Source organism: Protopterus annectens, chromosome 1.part2, assembly GCF_019279795.1.
Source record: "Protopterus annectens isolate FY-2018-M chromosome 1.part2, PAN1.0, whole genome shotgun sequence".
Classification (NCBI taxonomy): domain Eukaryota; kingdom Metazoa; phylum Chordata; order Ceratodontiformes; family Protopteridae; genus Protopterus; species Protopterus annectens.
This window is the reverse complement of record NC_056727.1, coordinates 799,989,854-800,004,269: the sequence shown is the minus strand read 5'-3', so window position 1 is coordinate 800,004,269 and position 14,416 is coordinate 799,989,854.

Below are 14,416 nucleotides of genomic sequence, written 5' to 3'. Positions count from 1 at the left end.
GCCTAGGTGTTGTTTGGCAGAGATTTCGTAGGCCCACCCCGTGGGAGTGATGTGGGTATAGCACACGCCTATATGCTCAATAATGGGGCAAACCATCCACTGGATATTGTGGAAACCATTTTGGCAATATGTAGGGCCCTATATCAGTGTCATGTAGGCGATTATCATAGATGGACATGCGTACGACCAAGATGGTGCCCATAACTGGCAAACTGTCAGAATAACACAGCTGCACTAAGGCATAGTACATGAAATACAAATAGGGACTACATTAGATATACCCCAGACAAAGTCAGAACGTTGTGAGAATACTGGCGTACCCATGAATACGGATGTTATGAGTGTTACTAATCATGTAATGGAAATGTCAGTCACTATTATCTACTGCACAGTTCGTAATGCCTTGCCAGCAATTTACCAGAAAGGCACATCACTATGACAAATGTAACAAGGGCAAAGGTCAAACGTCAGGGCGTTTACCCATAATGTGTACAGGTTAGGGGTATGAAGGTAACCTGTCCAAAATACATGTACAGAACTAGTGAAACTAGGTGGACAGGTGAGAAGAAAGACATCAGGACAAATGAGAAAACATGTACAAGTCATACGCATGTACTCCGACAAATGTGAATGACAACGTATGCCCTGTGAATGTCAATGTGGAAGGTTAATAGACACAAAAGTTATGTGTCCCTCAGGGTGTCATGCAGTGTCACCGTAACAATGTCCAGTCCCTCATACATGTACATGAGCTCTGCCAACGACGGAAAGCTCAAATACCGGCGCACACATACGGTACATGATAGACAAATTAGTGTGGATAAGCAGCTGTTGGCCTGTGTGAGGAATACAACTGTCTGTGTGGGTGTGTCCTGCAATATAAATGTAATGGCATGTGGCCTGTGATGCCACCATACAGTGTGTGTATTGGTGTCAGAAAGTTGTTATTTTTTATCAGACACATACACTGCAACTGTACAGATTTACGCAGAATGTGCAGAGTTCTGCCTCATATGTTTGGTGTGTTCCACGTAACAACAGTAACATTCAGGCACTTTCATGATAACTGAAGACATGAAATAATGACAAGCATGTGATTAAGACACCAAATCCGACAGAAAAGCAATACTAATGCAAAACCTATTATTGTGTCAACTATCTACGTTTGTAAGAGCAACATGTCAATACTGCCCCTATGTGTCCCACTATCAGATAAGGCCTTGTCCAGCAACTTGCTCTAGGAGGTGGAGTGGTATGAACAGAAACAGATACATGTGTGAGGAAACAGCAATAGCGACTGCAAGATAATGCAGAAGGTATGAAATGCGCTGCAGTAGGACGTGCAGTACTGTCCGCAGGTATGTGCTGACATGTCAAATGACACAGCAGTCTACATGAAGAACCTATAGGGCTGTCACTTTTACAAATAATGATAGTGGGACATACCCACAGCCATGCACACAGCACAAATAGACATACACACATCAAAACTAGGCCATGATACATGAAGCCTCCGGTGTGTACGAGTACAGTGAGAGTACAGCAAGGATAGATGTCTGCCAAGATATACAGCAAACGCCTGTAAGGGCATGTAACACCACCCGTAACACGGACATTGCATGGACAATGTTGGGATTTGCAACATACCCCATTGGTATGTGAAAGCTATGCAAATATGCAATACATGAAACAGTCAGCTGTCCATGCAAGAGCAGAGTTATGGGCAGAAAATAGATTTTTATATATATATATATATATATATATATATATATATATATATATATATATATATATGTATATATATATAGAGAGAGAGAGAGAGATACAGACATACACACACACACACATGTGGCAGGGCTGGTAATCGAACCTACACATGACTACCCTATCACACTACAGCATGATGCATTTACAGAACACGCTACAGAGATTACTAAACACAGCAGACACACAGGCATTCTACTAGGTGCGTGCCAACATCCGCAAAGACAAAGACGTCAGCAGGATACATCTGTGTTGCGAAGCATCTAAAAGCATAACCTGAGTTCGCAGGTGGACGGGAGCATGCACACACACACACGCACACACATCTGGCAGGCCTGGTAATCAAACTTACACCTAACTACCCTATCACACCACAGCATGACGCATTTACAGAACGCGCTGCCGAGATTACTGAACACAGCACTCCCAGAGGCATACTTCTAGGTGGGTGACATCATCTGCAAAGGCAAAGACGCCGATAGGGAATGTATGTGTTGTGAGGCATCTAAAAGCATTACTGTGTCCCAAGGCAGCTGGAAACACACACACACACACACACACACACACACACACACACACACTTGGAAGGGCCGGGAGTTGAACATACACCTACCTACTCCAACACACTACAGCATTATGCATTTACAGAACGCGCTACCAAGATTACTGAACACAGCACTCCCAGAGGCATATTTCTAGGTGGGTGACATCATCCGCAAAGGCAAAGACGCCGATAGGGAATGTATGTGTTGTGAGGCATCTAAAAGCATTACTGTGTCCCCAGGCAGCTGGAAACACACACACACACACACACACACACACACACACACACACACACACTTAATGTATGTGTTGTGAGGCATCTAAAAGCATTACTGTGTCCCCAGGCAGCTGGAAACACACACACACACACACACACTTGGAAGGGCCGGGAGTTGAACATACACCTACGTACTCTAACACACTACAGCATTACGCATTTACAGAACGCGCTACAGAGATTACTGAACACAGCACTCCCAGAGGCATACTTCTAGGTGGGTGACATCATCCGCAAAGGCAAAGATGCCAATAGGGAATGTTTAGAGAGTGAGCGGTCTGAAAGCATATTACTGTCCCAAGGTAGACGTACACAAACATGGCAGTGCTGTCACCAGGCCAACTAAATATCTACGGAGCACAACAACACTAAATAGATACAGGATGTACCACAGACAGTACACCCTTCGTGAGAGCAACAAGTGTGTTCAATGTAGGCACCCATCGTGACATTGAAATTGGACATCTGGTGCCTGGATGACCACCATGGCTATACAGGATGTCAATGGCCATGCCCACACGCTTAGTATCACACGTCTGTTTGGAATGTACTGTGTGTCCATCTACACAATGGCGTACTGGGCATGCTCATACACTTAGCAGTTGCAAAGGGCCATCTTGCATGCACACGGAGTCTAATCACGGAAGGGTGCAGTGTGGAATGTACTGTGTGTCCATCTACACAACGGCGTACTGGGCATGCTCACACACTTAGCAGTTGCAAAGGGCAATCTTGCATGCAGATGGAGTGTACACACAGAAGGGCACAGTAAGGTATAACTGCCCTCACGCACAGGGCGGTCACACATGCAGTGACCTGTACACACACAGCTGCCATCACAGCTGTCACAGGTGCAGTTGCAAAGGGCCATCTTGCATGCACACGGAGTCTAATCACGGAAGGGCGCAGTGTGGAATGTACTGTGTGTCCATCTACACAACGGCGTACTGGGCATGCTCACACACTTAGCAGTTGCAAAGGGCAATCTTGCATGCAGATGGAGTGTACACACAGAAGGGCATTAAGGTATAACTGCCCTCACGCACAGGGCGGTCACACATGCAGTGACCTGTACACACACAGCTGCCATCACAGCTGTCACAGGTGCAGTTGCAAAGGGCCATCTTGCATGCACACGGAGTCTAATCACGGAAGGGCGCAGTGTGGAATGTATTGTGTGTCCATCTACACAACGGCATACTGGGCATGCTCACACACTTAGCAGTTGCAAAGGGAAATCTTGCATGCAGATGGAGTGTACACACAGAAGGGCACAGTAAGGTATAACTGCCCTCACTCACAGGGCAGTCACACATGCAGTGACCTGTACACACACAGCTGCCATCACAGCTGTCACAGGTGCAGTTGCAAAGGGCCATCTTGCATGCACACGGAGTCTAATCATGGAAGGGCGCAGTGTGGAATGTACTGTGTGTCCATCTACACAATGGCGTACTGGGCATGCTCACACAATTAGCAGTTGCAAAGGGCAATCTTGCATGCAGATGGAGTGTACACACAGAAGGGCACAGTAAGGTATAACTGCCCTCACGCACAGGGCGGTCACACATGCAGTGACCTGTACACACACAGCTGCCATCACAGCTGTCACAGGTGCAGGTCACATGTACACACAGCAGTGTACACTGTAGCTGTCAAGTCAGCACCATGTCATTGGTGCAGCACTACACAGCCTTACGGTCCCACAACACCATGTGACACATGACCACTGGGCTGTACAGCAGTGTACACCAGCTGTGCAGAGTACACACATACCAACAGGGATCCAACAGGTGTTATACATTGCAATGATACCACTATACATGAACAGGTCGGCTCAAGACATACCATGGCCCTTACACAGCTGTGACACCTGACTGTTGCTGTACACCAATGAACACACGTCTGGGTATGTCATACATGTGATTATGTGGATGTGTGCATGGACTGCACACACAACACATACATACATGGCCTTTGATGTACCTCATGCATAACACTGGCCTAATCAATGCTACACACACGAATTGAAGGTGGGCCCATGTCTGTTGAATGCTCACACTACAGGGGGTTGCAGTGTTGACCGGGACACATACCCTTGTACTGGTCACCTGTGACACCCGTGATATCATACCGCAGTCCATGTGTTATGTATGTCAACACACATGTCCAACAATAGCAATGCATACAAACATGGCAACAGGAGACACATGTGACATCTGTACTGTGCATGCAGCAAACATGCATGTGAAGTGGCCGATGTCCGTAACATAGTTGCACCCACCTACGACATGCAGACGCAATGCAGACCCATCATTGACATCTGTATACGGTGACATACAAACAGCACGTATGGAGGGATGTGTGTACATAACGTGGTGAACCACCTGTCTAGATGTATGTGTGCAGGGGGTGGCTCACAGTTGTGTCACACACCATCCTATCATGCCATGTGCTAACTGTACGCTATGTCGCTGTTATGTGACGGAGCTGACATAATGCATACACAGCGGTCAGGTGTTAACAACTATATGTCATATGGCACCTGTAACACCTACAACCTCCCATGTGCGTATAGCAGCACATTTGCCAGATATAGCATTGGTACACATAATGCAATCAATACCGCTGCATGTCCATCAAACGTGTCATCATATGGCAGGTGTATCATTCCCAGCACTGCCATGTGTGTCCGAATGTGTGACCAGGGATGCCACATATCGCATGGAATATGTCCCAGTTGCTACACATCCCTGTACACCATTGTAGAGATCTGTACATACGTCAGTGTGGGAAGCATGACGTTTGCCGGTGAGGTGCATCACACACGTCGGCTGTCCGTATACACATGTGTGGTCACCACAGTGTGTGTGTGTCTGTATGTATGTCTGGTGCTTGGTGTGAGTGTGTATGCTAATATACGGTGGGAAATTATCACTAGCCCCACGTGGTGACTAGCCCGTAATGGTGATGCATTGCACAACCCTGTTGATGCCATAGGTCCCAGACATACTGGCTACCTGTGCATGCCCTTCTCTGTGACACGTCGTGTGGGTGCATAGTACTGTGAGGGTGATGACCACACAGGGAAGGGTCCCCAGTTGCACACTATGGGGTGTGCGTTATAATGGTTTACACCCCGTGAATGCGGCCATGTGCACGTACTGTTACAGGGTCCTACTGCTGCACAGTGTGGCCTCCAGCTACCAAGTGACACCTCACATCATCATTGGCCAGGCCGCTGTGTACAACCCCTGCACCATGTCACCATACCTGTAATGTGTCCTGCTATGTATGTCACGTCTCTGTCCAGTGTAGCCTGTGGCACCGACCACATGTGTCAGGTGCAGTATATGTGCGGACATCTGTGTCATGTTGGTGTGTCCAACAGTCAGGATGAGGGTACATGTAGCATGCTGATATTGCCAGACGTGCCTGTGTGTCATCCACAGTTACACGTGGGGGACTGCAAACACTGCTACCTGTAGGCACATGCAAGTACACCATAGGAGGGAACCAGGGTATCACAACCAACATGGTGCTACAGATGTAACCGAGACACATACCGTGAACACATCACAATGCATGCTGCACCTGCACTACATGGTATGACTGGTGCATGTCGACAGTACACAACCTATGTCACATACACAACTCAGCATTCACACACAACCACTGCAACATACACATCCCTCACTATGCATACACAGGTATTACATACACCTCTCACTATGCTGTTCACCCTGTGCATCAGAATATTTGTGCATAACCCTGCACCTATGGTGTGGATGACAGGGATGTGGCACAGGCTTCATCATATGCACAGGGTGATATGTTTGCCAGGGGCATAGGCTGCACCAATGGATAACATCATGTGTGTGTGTAAGGGCCGGTGAGTTGACTGGACATGTCTGTGCAGAATGCATGTGGATGTTGTGGAGCCCTACAGTTGTGTTTGCTGTGTGCGTGTATGTGTGTACACAGTTCTGCCATATGTGATGCCTACACGGGGTATAATTGACAGCCCCAGATTGTACAGTGCAGGTTGTACAGCTCACTGTGTCTGTCCACGGCCACGTGACCTGTGCCTGCCTGGGGTTGCACAGGCACTACCAGGTGGAGGTACAGAGTGGCTACTGTCCGACGACACATGTCCGCTGGAACCGTGTCCCCGCTGAGACCATCCAGGGCCATGTCCACGTGGCCTGCTGTGTCCTGGTGTTGACAGCGCAGCACCAGTGCTGTCAACACCAGGACACAGCAGGCCACGTGGTGGTGTTGACAGCGCAGCACCAGCTGCACTGCTACTGCTACTGGCACTATGGGAGTGGGCATGTGAGGTGGCACGCTCACGTCGACCTACACTAGGTGGTGTTGCTGGCCTATGTCCATGTGGCCTACACCTCACTCCTATCAGGTGTTCCAGCAGAGACAGCTCCCACTCGCGGATTGCCATGCCTCAGTCAAGGATTCCGACCATTTCACCTTGTCGCCTATCCAGAACATTAGCAATCTGCTGTTGAGCATTTGCCAGTGCCTGGATGTTGTCATTTAGGGCATGTATAGCAGCCCTTTGCAGCCTCTGCCCTTTTCTGTTCTGCCGTTCAGCACATGCCTGTGCCGCCATTACAGTCTGGAACATGCGTCTGGTGATACCAGCTGCTGCGCTCTGTCCTGCAGGTGCATGTCTGCCAGAGGTCCTCCTACGAGCAGCACCAGCCACATGCCTGTGTGGCACATCTGCAGTCATTACACTGACACCATGGTGTGTAGACACACCTTCTGTAGCCACCACACGTTCCTGTTCCACGACAACAGACGCTGACTGTCCTTCCTCTATGGCCACCGTTGATGTGGTATGTGTTGGCAACAGAACTGTGTGCGGGGAAGAGGGGGACATAGCTGGGATGGTAACCATTGGCACAGATTCAGCCCCTGACAACCCTGCCTGTACCTCATGCATATGTTCATCACCGCTAGTATCTGTGGGACACTAACATCAGATGGACCGCAGGAGGGTAACGCACCTACATCAACTGTGAATGCAAAGAAATACTGTAAAGTACAATAGACACAGACACACACACACACAGACAGACAGACACACACACACACACACAGACACACACACAGACACACACACACAGACACACACACAAACAGACACACACACAAACAGACACACACACACAGACACACACAGACACACACACACACACAGACACACACACACAGACACACACACACACAGACGCACAAACACAGACACACACAGACACACCATGCATGTGATTTGTCAGATGGCATGCAGCATGCCTGTGATACAGCAGAGGGCATGCAGCTCAGACATTAATAGTGTTAGTAAGCATACCTCCCTGGGGTGCACACTACAGCAAGCAGGTGTCATATCAGTAGCCATGCAGTTCACACAATCATGGTAGTATGCATGCATCCCAGTGATACACCATGTGGCCCAGAACAGGATAACAGTACACATGGCTGACATGACCTTGACATGTAATCTGCTGACATGTGCATTGATATGCATACATGTTTGACACAATGGTGTCCTGACACATGTACAGCATCATAATGGGCTTCACATTGCAGTGTTGTGCGTATGCCCTACAGATAGAATGCATGTTTAGCAAATGTGCATGAGCATGGGAGGGTAGTGTGAGCCATCTACATTGCTATACAGTGTGAAGTACAGACACTGTGCCATTGCATGGCAACATGAGGCATGTATGTTGCTGTAGAATGCATAATATGTACACATTGCATAGCCATAACTGCAACACAGTCGTGATGTTCGACAGATCGTATATGGTAGACTTCAGTGACACCTCCAGTAGCTGTGCACAGGCTTTTAGGTTGTCCAGTGTACCACATCAACTGTATAATCGGTCAACTAAGGCTATAATTGGACCATGTGTGGACAATGTGCAACAGGGTGTATACACATCCCAAGTACTGTGTGACTACATGTCTCTGGCCATCCCCCATGGCCATGTGTGCACATGTGTTGGCCAATTGTGTGTGATGGGCATCTTCTCCACATGTCTGTGTGGTCCCATATGACATACACCCATACATTTCAGATATGTCACAATCCACAGGGCTATGCAGACAATGGGTTGTATGTTTGGTATGTGGGGTATAGGTCATGCGATAGTGTGACAATATTGCAGACAGAACACTACATGTCTGGGACATGTCAGGTGGCACATCACAATGTGTGCACCCAATGCAGGGGCATATGACACAATGGTGACACTTGTGGGCTGCCCATATCACAGCTCACTGTGTGGTACTGTGTGCATACCACACATGTTGTTCCAATGCATACTACATATGCCTCCATTGTAGAACACCTCCACCATTGTATGCACAGCTGACCACACATGTCGCAATGACAAGTACTGTGGTTTCAAGTCTGTGTATCATTACGTTTGTATATATTGCACATGGGTGGCATGTGTGAATGCATGATGGTGGGACCTGCATATCGTGACTGGAACAAACATCAGGTGTGCATGTGTTAACTGGCCACATGGCAAATAGATCTACACTGTAACATGCCTGATACTGATGATAGTCTCACCTGCAACGGACCCATGTCTGTGCGGCATGCCAGAGATACCTATATAGGGGTGACACACCAGTATGACCATTATCCATGAATGTATGACAGCCACAGGTTGCGCTGTGCATGTGAACACATTCACCTGTGTAATAGCATATAGTATGCACATGTGTGCATACACAACGTAGCATACTGTAGTCTGCAGCATGTGTGTCCACATACCTGGCATATGTTGTTACTTTACATAATGTACAGTGACACATGCAACTACATGGGATATAATAGCCGTATGTGCAGTACTGACTTACCAGGCAACTCCAGGCTCATTGGTTGGGAGACACCCACCTCCACAATGGCAGCTAGTGTTTCTGGATGCTGTTCTCTGGGTGTCCCCAGACTGGCCAGTAGCTCCTCGGTGTGTGTGAGTGGGGGCTGGGTTGGTGGCCCACCACCTGTTCCACCTTGTTCCCTGGTGATTGCAGTGGCATGTTGTTTTGCATATCGTATCAGGTCCATGCAGTGTCTGCGCACCTGCTGGTAGGTGGCGTTATGGCCACCCACATCGTTCACCCTCCTGCGTAGATTCTGCCACAGGTCATCCTGCTGCTGGGCATGCTGTGGCACATGGCTGAACAACAAGTCATAGTTGTCATGGAGCTGTGGGATGAGGACATCATCCTCCTGGCGGGTGTATGCTGGGAGGCGTAGACGGGGCATTATCTGTAAAACATAATGATGGTGACAGGTCACAGTTTCAGAGATGTACAGAGATACTGCTGCACATACATTTCTATGACATCTACTGCATCTGCACAGTTATCTTTGCAAAGCATCATGACACTGACACGACTGACGTGGTTGTGTCACACATGTCACACCCATTATGCATTGGATATCATCACCATATATGTGTGTTACCTCATTACAGTGTTCATACTCCATGTAAATGCTGTCTTGCTGTGGGCATGTCTATTTGCCTGCTCTTGTGTTCTTACCTATCTGCACATGCCTCGATGTGCCCACAGTACTACTGTTGACCTGGATGCTGTGTATATGTCACATGTCAACACAGACACAGCCGTAATGGACTTGAGCAGTGACAATGCACACATACGCATGGACACCTGTACATGCATGTGTTTTGCCATATACATCTACACAGCACTGTACAACTGTTCAACATCCTGCCACAGATCGCCTGTATTACACATGTGATAGACATGGGACAATGGATAGTCAGACGACATTCGCAGGGATGGTCATCAACCATAGCATGTGCGGGCACGGTTACCATGCTGTAACAGACAGCCATTGTGCCACCGCAAGGTGCATCGGTGCCACATTACTGATCCAGTCAGTTGATAGTACATCTACCATGCGGCCATCACACCATGTATGACTGGGATGACATGTGCAGCTTTGATGGACAGGGTTGCATGGTATGGCGGGAGTATGTCACATATATGGCACAGGGATCTGTCCAGCCTGTGGCGATCCTAGTATTAGGACGGTGGCTGTCCATGACATATGTCATATATATCAGGATATGGACATGTAGCATGTCCATCATCATGGTGTAGAAAATGTCCTTCTGCAAGGTGGACAGCATGCTGCATAGTGGAGGTGTGGATTGTGAAGGCTGGTATCGCACATCCATGCATAGCCATTACCCCTTACAGGTGGTATGTGATCCAATATTGGTCACCACAGTGCTGTATATGCCTGTCCAGTGATCTCCGTGCTCATGGATGGCACCCTGACATGACATGGGTATCTCATATGACTACCTAAGTGGCCTGGAGATGTCACCATGTCAGGGGGTGCACTGCACAGCACCATCCCTTACACAGTGTCCATAATGTTGCCACAGCCTAGGTAGTAGTTTATGGGTACAGGGTTGTTCACCTAGCGATGACACTGCTGGTATCATCCATCAGACTGTGCACATATGTCACACACCTCACCCACACAGCCCATTCTGTATGTTGTTCACAACACTGACACAGCTATACGGATAGGTCATGGCCATTCACAGCCTTACATACACAGATGCCTAACATTTGTCTGTGTGGTATGGGCTACAATGATGGTGGGGTACAACACATTAACCCTGTTCTACTGTATCTGGCACTGATGTGCTGTGCACATGTCACTCTTGCACCTTTTGTAGTTGTGAGTCTGTCAACAGGCCACTGGTGGAACACTCCTGTGACATGCAAAGGTATTTGTAATCAAATATCCGTGTTGTCTTGTACATCTGTACTGCTAACATCTACAGTGCTTTCATGGACATGCACACCATACTAAGCAGGGTTATTGTGCGGTGCCACCCTAAATGACTGTCATCACCACTTGTGTGTTGATATTATCCAACACTGTATCTGTATTGTATGGTCATGCTAGGCACTTGTCCAGAACATGTGAGCATGTCATGAGCTACTGATTACTATAGCGCCCATTCCACACTATGACCCACAGGTACACTGGCTGTCCTACACTTCCCAGCTTGCTTAAGGTACGGCAGCTGTTGTACACACGTAACGTACATATCCTGTGGGACATGGATGTATATACAGGCATGTCCAACTGTCACGTACCAGTGCTACTGCCTGTCTATATGAGGGATATGTCGTACATGTGGCAATAGAGCAAATGTCTCATGTACACATTCAATGCTCACCTCCCAACATACGGCACTACAGCCTGTGAGGGATGCACGTCTGCAGCCGTGCTGGGCCCATAGCTCTCAGGTGTACCTCATTACAGGGAACGTACCTCATTTGGGGTTCTAAAAGGTGCATGTTCCTCATGGTTCTACATTGGAAGGGTCTGTCACATATTCATTGTTGTACATAGTTTACCTGCTAGCCATGGCTAAATAGATGGGAATCACATTAATTCATTGGAATATCTGTTTTATACATAGGACCAGCCTATTTTAGCCATCATATGCCCTTCCTAGTTGACGCTGTTAGTAAGCCAGTTGTAAGTGTTCCACGTTTCGCCCATTTGTCACACGGTATGAGGGCTAATGTTCCTCTGTTTGGGGGCAAGGGGCTGACAGCTATGGCTGGGGGTAATGCTGTCGCCAACCCTGACTGCACCTGACAGTCATTTGGGGATGTGTAACATTCGCAACACACCCCACCCATCACATAGTCTCACATGATCTACACCACTGGACACACCTACGAGGGCAACCTGTGCAGTACGTCTCCATACTCACTGTAGGCACCAGAGGTAGCCCCCATCATGGCAGACAACATCACCAGCTTATAGCCCACAGACTCATGTGTGCCCACCACATACAGCCAATAGTGAGTTATAACATTCACAACACACCAGTCATAGCTGACTCTGTAGGGTGTCACACTGCAGTTCCACACAGCAGGCTACACAAGGCGTTAGTCACTTACATCTTGCTGTCGGGTGACTGCTTCTGCAACATAACCTATGCACCCATGCCACACCCCACCAGGTACGATATGTCTGTCATTCGCCATGTTAGTGTGACAGCCCTGTGATGCCAATTCACAGACTACGTGTGCAGGGACATGCAATAGCTCAACAGTCTTATAGCCCTGAGGGTGTGGGCCTAGCCCTGGGGAGCATTTTGCATTCGTCCGGACACGATACCACTGTACAATGACCGACTGTGTCACTTCAACAGTTGCCTATGCTCCTATTGTCATTCCACAGGCATGTGGTATCTGTCCGCTGTGACTGTCCTGGTCAAAAACAATGCTGTGGCACAGATGACCTGCACCTGTCAGCCCTGGGAGTACAGCCCACATGTAAGGCTCTTGCTGCTTCTATACTGCCTGTCTTGCACAGTTTCCAATAACTGTCACCGGCAGGGCAGTAAATGGCAGGCGAGACATGGGGTTATGTGACACATTGCTTGCATCTTCCTCTGTGACGCACGCAGGCAAGGCACACCTTATAATGCACCACTCAAACATCTCTGCAGTGACTGTGACCTGCCTCTAGGCTCTGCAGAGCACACCTGCAATGTCAGGTTATAGACAGACCATACCTTTCAGGCACATACCTGGACCGGCACACCCACAGCTGAGGGGTTCCCATATCCCACAATGTTTTAAACACATCCTGGCAAGTTGCTTAGCACACTGCATCAAAGGTGCTCCACGTGCAACTAACTGTGTCCGGGACCGATATACACATTGTAACAAGCGACAGAGTCAACATCATACCCCACGGGTAACATACCTTCTATGTTGGTATAGTGGACAGTGGGCCTCAGCTACTACTGATGAGTGACTGACACTACCCCACACTTCACTGGGATAGCCACTCATGTACCAACACATCCATGAGTCATACCCTCCGCTCTGCTGGATCAACCCATACACACCACCTCCAAGACCTACATTACCCTTGGCATGAACACTACCACCATGTGACTGGTGTTACACACCTGGGGTTATCCCCTCATTGGTGGATTCCGAACATATGCTAATCAACCTTGTTAGCCACATCCCGGCAACACACTCATCACAGCATACACAGTACATGTGTACTACAACACCTACTACAGACATCTGCTGACAGCAGTTGTTAACATCATGACACCCATGCAGATGGACAATGCACATACAAATACTGACACATACCCCAGTGTACTTAAATAGCATGTACACAACTGCATGGATCATGCTATTCCACACAGAGCCATGATGGTACACACCAGATAACAGACGCCACTCTGGTGGTCATGTTCCACGGACATATGATGTACAACAACAGGTGTAGGCTGTTGCACAGTGGTGTACATTCCCATGTGTGGGGTGGCTCACTGGTCAGCCATGGTGGGGCCACAGGGTCCCTCATTACATACTCCAAGACTAGCTACGTAAACATGACTGCCACACATTCTGGGGTGTACCACCAGGCATTATGGTGGTATGTCAGTATTCGATGGCAACACCCACATCTGCTGTCACATACAACAGTCACTCATGAACATTGCAGACCCAGGTATTGTTGGCAACATGCTGGAGGATGGATTCAATGCTGACAGTACACCCTCTCACTCACTACAGGGCCACAATCCATACATGAAGATTGTGGTGTCCCTGTGGCCTACACAGTACTGACCTACACTCTATATGTCCTGGGACACTGGCCCCATGTCACCTTCCAACGTCCCAGGCTGTGATGTCCACCAACCTCTGAATTACATGTCTCCCCACTAGACCACCATATTCAGTGATAGCCTTGTTTCA